A 6956-nucleotide genomic window follows, 5' to 3' on the forward strand; every position below is an offset into this window, starting at 1 on the left:
GAAGAAACTTTCGGGATCAAGGTAATGTAACCCTCACTGATACTGGTCATATCAAGATTACCTTCATGAAAGTCTCGGCACATCTTGTAGAAATCCTCTTTGATGATCTTCCAGCAACTCTTAAGAAAGCAACCGTTGATTAGCCGCGTCCTTGCATTGACATCAATTGATGGGCATCTCCATAGCCCGTTGATTAGCCACGTTGATGTGAGACATTCTCCCTTTTTTGTCTTCTCCATGCAACCTCCATCATCATATTCTATTCCACCTATAGTGTTATGGTCATGGCTCACGCTCATGTATTGTGTGAAAGTTGAAAAAGTTTGAGAATACTAAAGTATGAAACATTTGCTTGGCTTGCCATCGGGGTTGTACATGATAGGAGCATTTTGTGTGACGAAAATGAAGCATGGAAAAACTATATGATTTTGTAGGGATGAGCTTTCTTTGGCTATGTTATTTTGAGAAGACATAATTTCTTAGTTAGTATGCTTGAAGTATTATTATTTTTATGTCAATATTAAACTTTTGTCTTGAATCTTTCAGATCTGAATATTCATGCCATAACAAAGAAAATTACATCGAAAATTATGTTAGGAAGCATTCCACATCAAAAATTCTGTTTTTATCATTTACCTACTCGAGGACGAGCAGGAATTAAGCTTGGGGATGCTGATACGTCTCCAAGGTATCTGTAATTTTTGATTGTTCCATGCTATTATATTATCTGTTTTGGATGTTTAATGGGCTTTAATATGCTCTTTTATATTATTTTTGGGAATAACATATTAACCGGAGGCCCAGTGCCAGTTTTTGTTTTTTTGCCTATTTCAGTGTTTCGCAGAAAAGGAATATCAAATGGAACGAAACCTTCACGATGATCTTTCTTGGAACAAACGCAATCCAGGAGACCTGGATTGGAATTCAGAGATGCAACAAGGCGGCCACGATGTAGGAGGGCGTGCCCAGGGGGTAGGCATGCCCCGAACCTCGTGGGCCCCTCGTAGCTCCACCGACATACTTGTTTCACCTATATATACTCTTATACCCTAAAAACATCCAGGAGAGCCACAAAACCACTTTTCCACCGCCGCAACCTTCTGTACCCATGAGATCCCATCTGGGGACCTTTTCCGGCGATCTGCCGGAGGAGGAATCGATCACGGAGGGCTTCTACATCAACACCATAGCCTCTCCGATGATGTGTGAGTAGTTTACCACAGACCTTCGGGTCCATAGTTATTATCTAGATGGCTTCTTCTCCCTCTTTGATCTTCAATACAAAGTACTCCTCGATGTTCTTGGAGATCTATTTGATGTAATATTCTTTTGCGGTGTATTTTGCCGAGATCCGATGAATGCGGATTTATGATCAAGTTTATCTATGAACAATATTTGGTTCTTCTCTGAATTCTTATATGCATGATTTGATATCTTTGCAAGTGTCTTTGAATTATTGGTTTAGTTTGGCCTACTAGATTGATCTTTCTTGCAATGGGAGAAGTGCTTAGCTTTGGGTTCAATCTTGCGGTGTCCTTTCCCAGTGACAGTAGGGGAAGCAAGGCACGTATTGTATTGTTGCCATCGAGGATAAAAAGATGGGGTTTATATCACATTGCTTGAGTTTATCCCTCTACATCATGTCATCTTTGCCTAAAGCATTACTCTGTTCTTATGAACATAATACTCTAGATGCATGCTAGATAGCGGTCGATGTATGGAGTAATAGTAGTAGATGCAGAATCGTTTCGGTCTACTTAACACGGATGTGATGCCTATATTTCATAATCATGCCCAGATATTCTCATAACTATGTGCTCTTCTATCAATTACTCGGCAGTAATTTGTTCACCCACCGTAATACATGCTATCATGAGAGAAGCCACTAGTGAAACCTATGGCCCCCAGATCTATTTTATATCATATAAGTTTCCAATCTACAATTCTAGTTTACTATTTATATTGTTTTGCAATCTTTACTTTTCAATCTATACAACAAAAATACCAAAAATATTTATCTTACTATCTTTATGAGATCTCACTTTTGCAAGTGGCCATGAAGGGATTGACAACCCCTTTATCGCGTTGGTTGCAAGGTTCTTGACTGTTTATGCAGGTATTAGGTGACTTTCATGTAGTATCCTACTAGATTGATAACTTGGTTCTCAAAAACTGAAGGAAATACTTATGCTACCAAAAATATTTATCTTATTACTTTTTCAGATCTCACTTTTGCAAGTGGCCGTGAAGGGATTGACAACCCCTTTATCACGTTGGTTGCAAGGTTCTTGATTGTTTATGCAGGTACTAGGCGACTTGCATGTAGTCTCCTACTGGATTGATACCTTGGTTCTCAAAAACTAAGGGAAATACTTACGCCACCTTGCTGCATCACCCTTTCCTCTTCAAGGGAAAACCACGCATGCTCAAGAGGTAGCACAGCTCCTGGTCAACTTCTCCAACAAGGTGTATGAACCAAAGCACGAGCATATGGAGGCATACCTCATGGAAGTGCGCAAGATGCAGAAGCAATTCCTAGGCCTAGAGCTATAGCATGTGCCATGCGGCACCTACAAGGAGGCTGACGAGATTGCTAAGAAGGCGTCAATGCGTCGACCCCAAGAACCTGGTGTCTTTGACGAGCGACTCTTCAAGCCTTCGGTGACCCCTGCGGCCGCGGAGACTACATCATCTCGAGAGGAACTCTCCCAGCCACTAGCCTCAGGAGCCCCCGCTTGCGGTCCAACCTCAGGAGCACGTCTACTCCTGGTGCTCGAGCCTCTGGAGGGGCACTGGACCGAGGAGTTAAAGGCATATCTGGTGCATGGGACGCTACCGGAGAAGGAGGAGGACGCGGAGCATGTGGCCCGACAGGCTACGGCATACTACATCAAGGACAGTGAGATGTATAGAAAATGACCAAATGATGTTTCCTTCCGATGCATCTCCAGGGAGCAGGGGAACGAGCTGCTGGCTGACATACACGATGGAGACTGCGGGCAACACTCATCGTCGCTTACCCTGGTTGGGAAGGCGTTCCGCAGCGGGTTCTAATAGCCCACGGCACTCAACGACATGACCGAGCTGGTAAGGTCCTGTGAGGCCTTCCAGTTCCATGCCAAGCAAATCCACCAGCTGGCCCAGGGCCTCCAGACTATCCCACTCTCGTGGCCATTCGCGGTCTAGGGGCTGGACATCTTGGGTCTATTCCCACGAGCGCCTGGGGGCTACCGCAACCTCTACGTCACCATTGACAAGTTCACCAAATGGGCAGAGGTAGAAGCCGTCCGCACCATCCCGGCCGGGTCAGCAGTTAAGTTCATCAATGGCCTCGTGAGCCGGTTCGGGGTCCCTAACCGCATCATCACCGACAACGGCTCACAGTTCACTAGCAATCTCTTCAAGACCTATTGTGCTAACCTTGGAACGCTGATTGGCTATGCTTCGGTGGGACACCCCAGGAGCAATGGCCAAGCTGAGCGCGCCAACGCCGAGGCCTCAAGACCCGAACCTTCAAGAATAAGCTCGTAGCTTGCGACAGGAGCTGGCACGACGAGCTCCAATCTGTGATGTGGTCCATCCACACCACCGCCACCAAGCCAACAGGCGGGACCCCGTTCTTCCTCGTCTACGGAGCAAAAGCGGTTCTCCCTCACGAGGTCAGGCATCGTTGGGCGCGGGTCCTGGCATTTGATGAGACACAGTAGGACGCCATGCGGGGGATGTACCTTGTGTAGGGGGAGGAATGCCGTCGTGAAGCCTCGCTCCAAGCAGCAAGATACCAGCAGGCGCTGCGACGGCACCACTGTTGCAGCGTCCACCCCAGGACGCTCGAGGTGGGCGATCTCATCCTGAGGTGGGTGCTCTCCAGGGAAAGGCTGCATAAGCTCTCACCCATGTGGGAGGGCCCGTTTAGGATTGCCGCGTCTCCTGGCCTGGCGCCGCGTGCCTAGAGACGCAGGACGGGATCCCCATCCAGAATGCCTGGAACATCCAGCACCTCTGGAAGTTCTATCCATGAAGCAAGGCCCAGTGCCTGTGAAGGTCTCCGTTCGTGACACTCTCACGTAATAATGAGTGGGGCTGTACATGACCCGGAGGCTCCGGAGTGTCTCCCTCGGGCCTCGAGGGCTCCCTCCCATGTCCTAGTGGCAGCACTTAGCTCCGCGCTAGTGAGAAGACTAGACTAGGTGCCGGACGCGGCTGTTCATTTGCTTTCTGTAGTTGGCTTGCCTCTTTTCATTTAATGAAATATGGAGTTCTAGCGTTTCTCGATGGTTTGGTTGAACCCCCTTTTCTTTCTGTTTCTTCCCGATTCTTTGTTTTTCTCCAAGGAGGGCGGACTTGCCCGACGCTCTCCCTTGCTCGCCCCGCGAGGGGGGCTCGACAGGTAGTGTGCGTGTGCACACTCCCTTGGTCTCTGCGAGGCATTCTCGTCTGAGCTTGTGATCGGCGCATCCTCTTTTAGTCCGTGCCCCATGGGTACCGCGACGCGATGTGTTTGGCCATAACCAGCCCATACCCAAGGCCTCGCGCAAGAAGGGTTAAGGATTTCTTAATAAATTTTTGCAGCTTCATGATGTCACCCGAATCTATAGTGGGGAAGCTCCACCAGGTGCCTAGAGACGCGCGCCCTCATGAGGTCAAAGCTACCCCGGATGCACCGAGCTAAGTTACCCCTCTCGCAAGACAACCCAGAAGCAATAAACACACCACAAAAGAAACATAAGCACCATGGTTCATTACACGCCCTCACGGGGCCCCATATTCGTTTCTGACAATACAGGGGAAAGGAAAGGAGAGGATAAGAAAAGCGGCTCCTAGGATGTGGCTGCTCACGAGGATCGGCCCCTCTGACTCAGCCAGAGCCCTCGAAGCGATGACGGGATGACCTGCCACCGTCCTCGAAGCGAGCCTGACGGCGTGGCGGCTGGTCGTAGACTCTGCTACTGGAGCTTTTGCCAGAGGAGGAGCTGCCGTAGCTGGGCGAACCACGGCCGCCGCCGGGTGCAAGGTCACCCTCGTGCTCGTCATGGCCATCGCCAAGACCAAGCACCGCGCCACCATCGTTGTCGTCTTTAGGGCAGCATCCGGTGTAGCGACCATCTTCCCCGAACACCCTCAAGAAGAGGGTCGTTGGGCCATAGTACTTGTAGTGGAGGGTGCACCGCCTGCCAAGGCCGTGCACACGGGCGAACGTCTACCAGCCACGGGCCACGGCTACGTTGCTCGCAGCGGAGATCTCCACCGCGACCCATGAAGCATTGGTGCAGTAGCCGTCTGCCTGCATCCAGAGGACACTGGGACCTGGGGCTGGCAGTTCACCGACGAAGGAGTGCGGAAGTTGAAGCCAAGTGCCGACCGGGTTCTCCAACCACATGACAAACTCTGGCAGCACCTCCGCCGAGTGGAAGCGTGGCTGGGGAGGCCGGGCGACCATGGCGTGCCTCCCCTCATTGACGGGGCTGCCCTGACCTAAGAGACTCCCGCCGAGCGTAGAAGCGTCATTGCGGCTGCCAAGGACAACACCAGAACCTGAAAGAGTTCGCCCATGCCCACGAGGGACCGCAAGGAGGGTTGTGGCATGCTTGCGCTGGCGGCCACGCCCCCTGTTAGGCGGTGGCGAGCCAGGCCCCTCCTAGCGAGCTTTCCCCTTCTCGGCGCCCGAGAACTTCTTCACTGACGCCATGGGTTTCGCGGCAAGGAAGAAGAATAAGAAGCATGAGGAGTGGAGGAAGAGATGGGTGATAGGGGCTCTGCCCCCTTCCCATTTATAGCTAGGAGGAGGCCAACCACCGGCCTCCATGATCTAAAGTAATAATGACCTTTTTCTGCATGCAACAGGGACACGTCAACTCAGGCAGTTGCCGAGGCTGTATGGGGAAGCGGAGACAGCCACGTTCTGTCAATCGCCATGCGTCAATCAAGGCCACAGGCGGTTGGGGCCCGCGGCACTCCGCACATGCCCCTTGGCTTTTCCGTGAAGCCAAGCACGAGCATGCCTTGGGCCCGGCGGCTACTGTCGGCGTGCTGGGAATGGGGGTACCCAGATGTCACTGCCTGCGGCCTAGGGCGTGGCTCCACCAGTGGCCTGGTACGGTCCAACTTCATCAGCAACCACTTAAGAACCTCGTGAGGGGCCAAGCCTCGCAAGACAGACAACACAAGACCTCCTCAGGGCCAGCCTCACTAGGCTGGCTCGCGAGGAGCGGAGAGATCAAGGCGATGGGCACCTCATGAGGATTCCGTGACCTGAGCCATGATGACCCAGGCTAGGCGGGCGCCAGCACGTGCAGAGTACTGATTGCCTCTTTGAGGCAGGCGCATGCGATTAGTCCCGAGGTGTCACGCAAAGGTTTCCATATCGGTGCAATGAGACCAAGACCAGCAGGACGGCAGGACGGAGGACATCACGGAGCCCACTATGTTGTCACCACTAGAGCCTTTGGCAGGCGAATACCAGCTTTTGTGAGGATAACTTGTACTAGTTGTCCCCTTCAAATTGGCCACTGGTGGAGCTTATATATAGGACTAGTTGTCCCTCTTCCCGCCTAGTATTTGGGGAGAGGACCCGGGGCTTTATATATAGGACTAGCCACCACCGTAGGGAGACATCTGATCTTGGACTGATCCATTCCACCAAGGCCACCACACAAGCTCACCGAGCTCAAGAACACCTCTCCGCAGGAGGTTGTTCTTCCCTTGTACTTGTTCATCCCTAGCCTACAAGGCAATCCACCACACCACACTGGAGCAGCGTATTACACCACAAACGATGGCCCGATCCAGTATAAACTCTTGCATCTCTTGTTCCTCGGGTTCGGCGAGCTAGGCTTTGAGATCATTGCGAGAGTGTGAGCTAGGGGGAGAGAGATCTTCGTGCAAACCCCAGAGGTCGAACCTCAAGGGTTTTTCAGAACCTATAATCCGACATGTCCTGATGGCTCTCTCACAAA

This window comes from Triticum urartu, chromosome 4A, assembly GCF_056163025.1.
Source record: "Triticum urartu cultivar PI428250 chromosome 4A, HENAU_Tu73, whole genome shotgun sequence".
Taxonomy (NCBI): domain Eukaryota; kingdom Viridiplantae; phylum Streptophyta; class Magnoliopsida; order Poales; family Poaceae; genus Triticum; species Triticum urartu.